The following is a 12,553-nucleotide window of genomic DNA, read 5'->3' on the forward strand; positions in this document are numbered from 1 at the left end:
TTTTTTGTTTTTCTCTCAGGCGAAGCGAGTTTGGTGTGCCTTTTAGGTTATATATAACACAAAGTCTCTTGTTCTCTTTTATAATGACTCTTTTAACATTTTGCTCTTATAATTAAGCACGTACTTTTAACTTTATTAAATTGTCACGTTTCCGAAGAACAAATTTAGACGATCAATATATACTTATATATTTGATGGATATTTGGATAGCGAGTTAAGACCGACTAATAATAAGATAAGAGAAGAGATAATAAGATAAGATAAGAGATAATTCACGAAAACTTTTTCTCATGTTTTATAGCATTCGTTGACCTATTATATAAAAAACCTTTAAAACTTCCTAATAAAAATAATTCCCGCATTTTTAAACTGTAGAAAGTTGACTGAAACCTAACCTAACCTAACCTAACGCAAAATGTGACGGAAAGTCGCTTTTCCGTTTTGACGGAAAGTCGACTTTTCGTCATGACGAAAAGTCGACTATTTTTGGGTCATTCGCCGACTATAAGTCGACTAAAAGTCGACTTTCGTCCTTAAAAAAGTCGACTTCAGGCCAGTCAAGTTTCGATAAAGTCGACTTTAAGTCGACTTTTTGCTCTTAGGGTATGCTTTCGCACCTGTTAATGCATTTGCATTCGCATGGGACCATTTGGCATAAGGTAGCAGAGACCGAGACCTTTACTTGACTAATAAATAGCGCTAATAAATTTCGAATACGAGGAGCACGCTGTACCTCCGTGGTACCGGAATTTCCTATCCTCAACTCCGTTGTGAAAAACTCCAATAAGGAATGCGGGCGATTAAAAAAAGTGGGCGATAGTTGCGCGCCCCGCGAACAAGAATATGAATACTAGGGCAAGATTTCATCTGGCGACCATAAGAAACACTTGATATTTAATTAATTAACAAATTAGATGACAAGCGTTAGATGATTTATTGCTTCTATTTCCGAGCTCTTCACTCCCGCACGCTCTCACTTGCGAGTATATAAGCCGCGATTTTCGGGCGAAATTCGAGATTTTGCCTCCTTCTCTCACGCCGAAAGGCTGTAAGAGTCACTCGTCGTAATTTTGAACTTAGAATATTTCTCTTATTTCACGACTCGGAACTTAGAATTATTTCGATAAACGCAAAATTTGAACTTAGAATAATTTTGCGAATCGGAACTTAGAATAATTTCAATTGATTCAAGTTGAAGTTAGAATATTTACCCGATCTTACTCTAGAGAGATTCAAGATGGCAATTTCTCCCTTCGTTTATTAATCATATTTTTATTTCTTTATAATTATAAACCGGAAGTGCGACAGTAACAAGCGTGTGCGTGCGTAATCTACTCACCACAAGCGAATACGATTGTGAAGATGCAAGTTCTCTTTTTTTTTCATAAACTTCTTTATTAAAACCAGTGTAATTAAAACTAAGTTTTTCTCTTCCTTTTTTTCTTTCCCTTTTCCTTCTTTTCTCCGCGTCGCGGAAGTGCGTGTGTGGGATAATTGGTGGTGCTTTGACCCTCTTTTTTTATTTTCCTTCCAGACATTGCGAGTGATGAAACATAGCGCACTGCTGCGTTCCGCGAGGAGCACGGCAGCCTCCGTCCCCCGCTGAGTGAGCGCGTTTCAGCATTCTCTCGCGGCCCCATGGAGCATTGCGCTTTCGATTTCTCTCTCTCTCTCTCTCTCTCTCTCTCTCTCTCTCTTTGTCGTTACTCATCCTGCGGGAGACAGCTAAGCCAACGGTGCGGGAAGGTGCGCGCTGAGAAGCGTACGTTTTTTCCCGTCAACCGCCCCTACAAAGTCTTAGAACTTTAGCGTAGGCGCGGGGCTACCGGCGCGCTATATGCGTTCCACCATAAATGACAGCACCGGACCGGACACCATCGGTGCCGCTGCAAACCAGGCGTCTCCAAGTCTATGGTGCGTCTCCCGTCCTAGACCTATCCACGCTTTAGAGCGATCTAGCGTCCTCCGAATAGTAATAATAATCATCGCGCAAAGCACCGACCAAACGCGCCGCCCGACAAATTAAATCGCAATCTTTTATTCTGTGTATCTATCGAATAAAGAGAACTAAACGAAATGGCATTCCCCTTAACAGGATGGGAAGGTCACGCCGAGGGGGGCTGGAAAATTCAGCTAAGGCGACTATACGCGGAATTAGTGGAACACGGGGAATTCGATCCTCGTGTTTTCAACCGCCTGCTGCCTTCGGCTCTTGCTACGCCGCCGCCTCAGCCCTTGCCTTCCCCTTGCGATCTATTCCAACCGGCGGCTGCTCCGACCCCCAGCGGTCCTGATGCAGGCGCGCCAAGCGAAACTCGGGCCCACACCTATCAAAAGCCCATAATCATAGGCACACGTACCGTCGTCAGATACGTGTATCAAAGCGAGGATTTCGCTCTTGTACATAGAGTAAACCAGTTATGAAATTACTTAGGCGTATTTCTACACTCATCTTCCTACAACTCCCGCCTGCCCCTACTCTCTCTGTTTCCGCTCGGCAGAGCTTAGATTATTATAAAAAGAAATAAAACATCAAAATAAGCGATCCTAACTCCGCCGGACGTAACACACATATCTAAATTTATTCTTTAGATGTCTATGAACTATGATACTGTTTCTAATACAAATAATATATATTTTTTTCTTTTTACATATATTTAGCAAAGAAACTGAAACAATCGTATATGGGGATGTAAATTTCTAAATGTTGATTTGAAAAATTTGTGTACTGACGGTCTATCTACAGACTCGGAGGAAACCGATTTAAATCATATAGTTATCTTGATGACTGGACATATACGAATATGGTCTTTAATGGTTGACGCAGCCAACTGTACAAAATAGCATTGTTGCGTACACGAACCGTGCACGGAAAGTATTATAACATTAAAATATACGAATACATTCGTTAGCGTACATGGGCTCGAGATTCGTTCGCGACGCATAAACACAGGTATGTGCCTGTTCGAACCTGCACATGCTTGCACACCGACGACAGACTTTCTTGACTTAGAGACAATGTATCGGGAGAGGGAACGGAAATTTCTAGCAATCGGCCGAAATTGTATAAAAACACGTCCCTTGAGGAAGGGACACTCACTTTCGCTTTGACTTTCGAGAAGTGAACTTCGGACAGTATTCTTTGTATTGTGAACGCAGTTTCTTAATCACGTCGCCTAACATATCCTCTCAATTATCACGCGATACGATCCGACGATCTCGAGCATCACACGCATAACATCAATCGTTAATCACGATCCAAGGTCTACGGACCTCAGGCGTTATCGTGAATCCGTCTCAGGGCACAAGCCCCAGGCATTGACGGACATACGCGCAACATCTTACCGAATCGCGGCGACTCAGAGCACAAGTGCTCCCAGGCGTTGTCGTCGCGTAATACTAACACATTTGGCGACTCAGAGCGAAGGTGCTCCCAGGCGTTGTCGCCATCATTATTGAACCTCGCGAGCGGATAGATAGACACAATCATTCCGATATATATATACATATGTAAAATATACTGTGCGGATTATTCAAATAATCAAATAACGTTATCGAAGCGTGATTCGTTGTTGTATTAAAGAACGTTGTGATCTTATAAAATAAACTGATATTCAAGTGACGAACAATTCAACCTCATCTATTCACACACCACAAACGCGGCGTGGATAGTAAAACATCCACGTCGATACCACAAAACAAGCATACAAGAAAATTTAACGTTACTTAAAAACAAAATTAAATTTAAAAAACATTCCATAGAATTTATGTTCATAAATTGATTTATGTTTATGCAATTAGAATGTACAGATATTATAGAAGACATAATTTCCAAAACGAAAACATTGTTTCCAAAATTACTCAAACTTACAACTTATTAGTTTATTTAAGTGAAAATAAATTCGCGTTTTTTGAACTTAAATTATTTTTTTAAAGGAAATTGAATCCACGTTTTCGGACTTAGTTCTTTTTGAATCTAAATAGATTATTTTGTATGAATCGAGGTGGCAATTCCCGCACCTAATCGCTTTATTTTTTTTTTTTTTTTTGTATTAGATTTAGTCGCGATCGAGCGTGATACTTTTGTGAGGGTGCTAGTTCTGGACTAATCCTTTTTTTATATAAAAAGTGAATATCTCGTACTCATCTCCGAACGGAATACCTCTTTTTTTTTCTCTCACCCTTCAGAGATTCATTCGGAGAAGAGGAGAGCTCTCTTGCGCATCGGGAAAACTGCGATGCCCGCGTTCCCTCCCCGACAGCGCAGTCACGCTGGTCATCACTGCGCAAACGCTAGGAAACGCTTGTTACTGTTGCACTTCCGGTCTATAATTATAAAGAAATAAAAATACGATTAATAAACGAAGGGAGAAATTACCACCTTAAGTCTCTCTAGAGTAAGATGGCGTAAATATTCTAACTTCAACCTGAATCAATTGAAATTATTCTAAGTTCCGATTCGCAAAATTATTCCAAGTTCAAATTTTGCGTTTATCAAAATAATTCTAAGTTCCGACTCATGAAATAAGAGAAATATTCTAAGTTCAAAATTACGACGAGTGACTCTTACAGCCTTTCGGCGCGAGAGAAGGAGGCAAAATTTCGAATTTCGCTCGAAAATCGCGGCTTATATATCCGCAAGTGAGGGCGTTCGGGGTTGAAGAGCTCGGAAAGAGGAGTAATAAATCATCGAACGCCTATCATTTAATTCGATAATTAATTAATTATCGTGTTTGATCTTATGGTCGCCAGATAAAATCTTGCCCTAGTATTCATATTCTTTGTTCGCGGGGCACGCAACTATCGCCCACTTCTTTTAAATTGCCGCATTCCGCAATCGAGTTTTTATAAACGGAGTTGAGGATAAGGGTTTCCTGTACTACGGAGGTACAGCGTGCTCCTCCTCGTGTTCGAAACTCGTTTTCTTAATTAATCGATTAATTAAGGGCTCTGGTTCTTACTGCCTTACCCCAAATGGTTCCGCGCGAGTGTTAATGCACCAGCGCCAGCGGGAGCGTAAGTTTGATTCCCATCCGAGGAGTAATTAATGAATTGGATTAATTACTCGATTTACGCGATTGTGATTGATAATTCGGGGTTGTGGCGCCTCAGGGGGGAGCCGGCTAGGGGGAGAATTCCTCCCCTATTTGCGTTTTCGCGATCTAATGCGGTTTGTTAAAAATTATCGTTTTTAATTAACGCATGCGTGTTGGTAGCGCGGGCCGCATGCTCGCAGCGCGTGATCGCCCGGGCCCGGCACCGAGAGCGCGTGAATCCGCCGGCGTTCAGTTGCTGTGGCAACGTGTCATCGCAAGGCGCGATCCCTGCTTAAATCGTGACGGTCGGCGCGAAAAATCGGCCGGACGTAACAGTGTGTTATAATTTATGATAACTTTTGGACATTGTTTACATTGCGCTTTATTTTTGTTTAACTGCATGTAATCCCAAACCCAATGGACGATTTTTGGGCGAAAATCGAGATTTTGCCTCTTCCTCTCGCGCCGAAAGGCTGTAAGAATCGCTCTGTAACCTATTCAAACTTAGAATATTTTCGCGATTTAATTTCCGGACTTAGAATATTTTCGCGAGTCAGTCATTCGAACTGTTCCGTTGGAACACAGCCAAACCCAATGATATTGAGCGAGCGCTGACTCGCCCGGGATTTGTCGATTGAAGAGACGTCGATTGGCAATCATTCGCGGGCGAGTCCCCTCTTCGTAGCGCACCCGATTTTTCCCGAGCGTCACCGGCGGCGCTGCTGCGGGGAGACGGGGGCTTGTGGACCGGTCGGCCACGAGTTCTTACTCTCCTCCGGGCAACCGATAGATTCACCAGTCTTCTTAGATTCAGTGCTCATAGTGCTCAGTGATACGACCGAATCCATTTAGAAAAACGTGCTTGTGCAGACTTTGGCTACGTAGCCGCGCTTACGTATTTCATGCGAGATTCGAATTCTCTTAGACTATCCACGCGCGGCCGTGCTTATAGCCGACCCGCGAGGAGGCCAAGCCTCCCCATTTGCGTCGCAATCTCCAAGATCCAACTCACGGGAACTGCACTTCCCGCCATTGCGTCGCGATCCCTGTGATCCGACTTGTTGGGATCTGCGTATCCCATTCGCATAGCGACTTTCAGATTCGATATCGTTTAATTTAAGCATTCGACGCTCGCACCTCAAACTCGTGTTCTTTTAGTCTTCTTTTTTCTATATCGAACTCAGTGTAGTGAATTTTTCTTCAATAAACAAGGGGGTTTCTGCCGGGCTCGCACTTGCGGGCTCGGATTTTCCTCCTTGGGTTCGCCCTAATCATTGTGTTTTATTACAATAAATTCAAAGGTTCCCATACCATTGCCCGTTCCAAACTATCTCGCCTATCGAAGGACTTCGAAAGGCGGGAACGCGATCACGCGCGATCGTACACGAACTTAGGATATTTTTGCGATTTAAACTCCCAAACTTATAATATTTTCATAATTTGATCCTATGCAACCTTGAATATTTTTTGCAAGTTGAACTTAAAATCTTTTCGAGGAGCGAGGAAGCCCCTCTCCTCCATAATTATAAACGCATTTATTTTTTGACATTAATAAAATTATAATAGAATTAAAAACGTATTTATTTCATAATTGTACAATATTACAGAAAATAATAAAAAAAAAGAACAGCTTCCACTACGTCGGTGGCTCTGACGCCATTACACATTGAAAGAGAATGGTGCAGTATGCAATTACTGTCCCAAAAAGTATAGCTTAATAGCCCCGACGCCATTACACATTGAAAGAGAATGAAGCAGTATGCAATTACTGCCCCAAAAAGTATAGCTTGATAGCCCACCAACAATTTTTGGAACATTTACATTATCATCGAGAAAAATTAACACAATTCGAAAAACAACGTCTGAATGATAAACACATCCACTGGGTATGGGATTACATGCGGTTAAACAAAAACAAACCACAATGTAAACAATGTCCAAAAGTCATCATAAATTATTGATGGAAATTATGTAGTACAAGGAACTGCAACGATTCTTTGGTTTGTCAGAATGATATAACACACTTTTATTGAGTAATACTAATGGTGATACAGTCGCAAGATTTTAGACCGTGCGTACATAGTGTGTCGTGGAAAAGAAGAAGAAACATGAAAAAAAAGTACATAGATTGGTCACATAGAAATAACCTTGAACTAGAGAATTCATATAGATGGCAATTGCTATAAGCGCCATAGGAACAGATTTCAAATAAAGCAAACAAAGTGCTCTAGAAATTTAGTTCTAACAATTATAACACACATAATATGAAAAGACATCTAATGAATATTCATGGATAAGAGTACATTAAAAAATTATTCAAAAGTTAAAGTTTTTTTAATTTAAAACTATATTTTTAAAAAATTTTATTTGGAAAAAATAATTTTTATTTAACATGTAGTTTTTTAAATATACACTACTTTTTTTATAAACTTGACGTAAATTTTTTTTGTTATACATGTATGTATGTATGTATGAATGTACGTATGTATTGTTCATAGATACGTATGTTCATTGCTTCTAAATATCTCATACATATATTTTAATAAGACCTTTAACAATAACTTTTTTAATGTTAAGTTTGGCTTAATAATGAACTAGTACAATTGCGACTAATTTCTCCGTCACATTTTTTATTTTTTTAATTAATCTGTTAATAAATATAGAATAATGGATCCAAGTTTGAAAGAAATTCTAGACGATCATATAACAATATCATCAAGAAGACATCCATTTAAACCAACTAAAGAACAACATGTTTACGAGTAAGCGTATATTAAAAAATTATTTTAAAGTTAATTAAAGTTATTTGAATGTTATGTAAATTTAAAAAGTTATTTAAATTTCAAGATTTAAGAATTACAAATGTTTACCAACGTATTACCCAATCAGCAAAACCATAATTCAAATATTTTTAAAAATATTATTTTAAACAACTTTTTAAATGTAAAATAATTATTATAGAAACATAAAATAAGTGTTACGTAAATATTATTTTAAATAATTTATTAAAATCTTAAATTAATGTGGCAGCCTGGCGACACGCCACAGCGCGACGCGCGCGCGCGCACAGTGTCCGCGGTCGGGTCAGCGGCCCCGGCGACCGCGAGTAGTGCGCGCGGCCGCCACTAGGCAAGAGCGCGGCGCCTAAACTCGGGAGTAAAAGAATAGCGTGCGGCTTACATAAGAAGACCCACGGCGAAAGATCAAGCTTCCTACGCTTCGTATAGAGAACTCGAGTAAGGCCTATACAAGCAGCTACCTTTTTGACGAAGTACCCTAGAGCCTTGGAATCTGATATTCGGCCCAAGAGAGCTCACGGTTTTCAAGGATCTCCTCCGGGAGACGCTTAGCGGCATCCTGCCTCGCTGCAGATTACCTGGCCACCGTGATCTTCGGACCAATCTGGTGCGACCGGACAGCAAGAAACCTTCGAAGCCCGAGAAGTCAGAAGCGAAAAAGGCCGTGGCGACTCATTAGGATAACGGTCTCCCCGGATAAACCAAGGGACCAGGACTCCAACCTCGGGATCTTCGTCGCTATCCCCCGGTCACCAGGGCTACGTAGACCATAGGACGCGGAGCAGTCACCCGATCGACGCAGACTACAATTTCTGATCTTTCGATCACGATCAACCGGCCTACGCAAACTATCGCCGGGCCACGGCGATCATCATCGAGAAAAATTAACACAATTCAAAAAACAACGTTTGAATGATAAACATATACACTGGGTATGGGATTACATGCGGTTAAACAAAAACAAACCACAATGTAAACAATGTCCAAAAGTCATCATAAATTATAACACACATAATATGAAGACCTAACTATCAGGGCCTCACAGATAACTCCAGAGACCACTGCTGATTCACCGGAAGCACCAAAGACGCCACTTACGCTTTCTCGCACGCCCGGGAAACGTCTTCCCCGCTCCGTACTAAAGAAAGCGGGATGTCTTTCGGGAGCGATAGCGAGTGAACAGTTTTAACCTTCCCCAGGCACCTTTGGGTGCCGCCTAATCTTTCCACCATACCGGGGCAAACAACACGTGAGGCAGAGAAACTTACGGCAGACGACAACCAGAACGGACTACCTTCCGGGACTACTTCAAGATCACATATAAACACTTACACATTAACATTGACTCAAATGTTGATTTGTCGGCAAATAAGTTGTATCATTCTAATAATTCCGAGTATAATTATAAATATCATTTTGAAGAAATAAAGAATGAGTTTAAAATTACACATGGAACTCTGATGATATTATTTTGAATGACAATTGTAAAATGATAGAAAGCGGCAATATTTTTGAAGATTCTAATAATTTTTTTTTTTTTTTAGAAATAAATATAAATAATACTTAAGCAATTGTATGACTCTCTCTCTCAAAGGAGTGAGTGTGATTTGGAAGCGGAGATAGGAGGCGTGTAGGTTGATTGAACTGTAGAGCTATAGTAGAGATAAGTTAATTGTAAGATTTTGATGTAAACGAAGCGGGAGTTCGTTGTACCCCGCAAGGGAACAATAAATCTTTATTATTATTAATACTTAAGTAATTACAAATAAAACAAAAGATTTATTGAAAGATTTGCGTGAATAGATATTAAAATTTAATATTGATAAAACTGCTGTAAACGCTAACTTAGCTATATGGAGCAAATATGGTTTTGATATTCCTATTGATTATCGTACTATAATGAAGACACCACAAATTACTAATAAACCGATAATAAAATGGCAACGTACTCCACGGTTATTTTAGCAAAGAGAGTTTCAAAGAAGACAACTGTTAAAAGCTTTTGCTATTTATAAAAAAAATGAAAACGAGAGAAAAGCAGAAGAAACGACGATTTTGGGTACGTCCAATATTTGTTGAAGAACGGAGGCGCTTGCAAGGAGCAAGTAATAATTTAATAAGAGAAATGCAACGTATTGATGAGGAAAAATATATTGAATATTTTTGTATGGATGTGTATTAACATTTCGTGAATTATTACGACTCATTCAGCCGAAAATAGAAAAACAACATGTGATTAAATCTCCATATAAATATCTGCTTGTGCACGTTTGAAAATATGTTTACAGTATTTAGCATCGAGAGACAACATGTCATCAATTTCGTTTGCTTTTCGCGTTGGACTTAATACAGTTTCAAAGATTATATCGAAAACTTGTGAGGCTATTTGGTGTGTAATAAAAAATCAAGTTTTTCCCGAAATCACTGAAGAGCTTTGAATAGAAAAGGCCAATGAATTTGAAATGCAATGGAATTTTCCTAATTGTATCGGAGCAATAGATGGAAGGCACATGATAATAATGGTCTGTTTTTTCTAATATAATATAATTTTTTTCTTTGATTAAGTAAAAAGAAATCTTATTTTTATCTGAGATTAAATAATTTTGGTTTTAGGCTCCACCTCACAGTGGTTCAGTTTACTACAATTACAAGGATACTCACAGCATAGTTCTTCTAGCAGTTTCGGAAGCAAATTACTGTTTTACAGCAATAGATATTGGAGCAGAAGGCAAACGAAGTGTTACTTAGAACAAAGTTGAACTTAGAATAATTTCGCGAATTGGAACTTAGAATTATTTCGACAACGCAGAGTTGAACTTAGAATAATCTCGCGAATCGGAACTTAGAGTTATTTCAATCGAATCAGGTTAAAGTTAGAATATTTGCGCGATCTTACTCTAGAGAGATTCAAGATGGCAATTTCTTCCTTCACTTATTAATTGGTTCTGGTTTATAATTATAAATCAAAAATGCGACAATAACAAGCGTGTGCGTGCGTAATCTACTCACCGCGAGCGAATACAATTGTAAAGGTGCGAGTTCTCTATTTTTTTATAAACTTCTTCATTAAAACCAGTGCAATTAAAATTAAGTTCTTCTCTTTTCTTTTCCTTCCTTTTTTTCTTCGCGACGCAGAATTGCGTGTGTGAGATAATCGGTGGTGCTTCGACCCCTCTTTTTTTTATTATTCCTTCAGACATCGCGAGTGGTGAAACATAGCGCATTGCTGTATTTTGGCGGGAGTAACTATGACTTTCTGAGTCGAACTGGTTTTCTCGGAGATGTATCTGATCAGCGTTCTTTCAAAGTGGCATTGTGCCCGAGAATAACTCGGACTGCGTACAATAGACCAACGACCCAGTCGGGGCAGGAGCAATCTGTTCAATAGTCTGTGGAGAACCTCTGTGGTTTGCGGACTGCTCTAAACTCTTATTCTAGGCGTAGGTGGCGTCTCTTCGGAGAGACTGCCGCAAGTGCGTCTATACTGCAAGCTGCCCAAGGGAGGGCTAATGTCAGAGAGTAAGCATGTTCTCTCGCCCTCCCAAGGAAACGTGCCCTTGCAGCGAAGGTTTAACAGCTGTCCTGGCTTTCCGAAGTTCAGGCGGCGGGCTGGTGTTTGTTGTTGGGATCCACAGATCCTAGTGGCCTGGAAACCACGTCATACGGGTGCCATGGAGGCTGGACGCTCCTTCGGGTGGACTCCCGGGGGTGTCGTTGTACCAGAGAGTCAGGCTCTCTTAGGCCCTTGATTCTTACAACAAGTCTCTTTGGGCCTGGGGTTAAAGCTATTAGTTACTCGGACAGATGAAGCGAATACACAGCCTCTCTCTGTCAAGTCGAATACGTCTACCTCCAAGCGGTCCCGTTAGAAACGCCACATCGTGGCGGCTAAACGACGTTACGGTGAACTCAAAAATCGAGGCAACCCGGACCTTGAATCTGCACTCGTGCGGAAGCCACCGGTGCCATTCTGGACGGGGAACGGCCGTCGGCGTCGGGTTAGCAGCCCTGCTGGCGGTTCCTTCAAGTTGCTATGAAGAAGCGGAATAAAGCCTCGGACAACAGGGATAACGATTCCGTACTCCCGCCGAATGACCAGAGAATTAATGCTAACGACCAGGCTACGCACAAGGAAAATGAAAACGATTATGGAATAATAGTGCCGTTTACAAGAGCTGCCAAATTTGTAGACAGCTTAACAAAGGAAATTTTATGGCGCTTAGCCTAAACGATGAAACCAGGCACGCGGCTGAGCGCCATGCAGATATGAAAATCATATTTATATGTTCAAAATGCGGCAAGAGGTAGTGCTCGGGCCTAGTGCCCGAGTCGATAAAAAAGCATACATGTCAAGTCTGTGGTAAGGCGTACCAAACTAAATCTGGCCTCTCTCAGCACGAAAGGCACGCGCACCCTGCAACTAGAAACGCGGCCCGAGCAGGCGGGTCATTGAACAAAGTTCGATCAAAAGTATTTAGAAAAAGAAAGAAAATGTATATAACATTTTACATATTACACATTTATTTTTGTAATAATCTTTTTTAAAAAATAAAATTTTAAAAAATATATTTTACTAAATATATGTGCTAAGACTAAACCAGAAAGATGGGTGATAACGGACTAATAGCCAGAGTTCAAGCAAAAACAAGAGATGCTAGCTATGCTGCTCAGCTAATATCAATGATAACAGAATTAGATCTGACTGATGAAGCAGCTACT

This window comes from Monomorium pharaonis, chromosome 9 (assembly GCF_013373865.1).
Source record: "Monomorium pharaonis isolate MP-MQ-018 chromosome 9, ASM1337386v2, whole genome shotgun sequence".
NCBI lineage: Eukaryota > Metazoa > Arthropoda > Insecta > Hymenoptera > Formicidae > Monomorium > Monomorium pharaonis.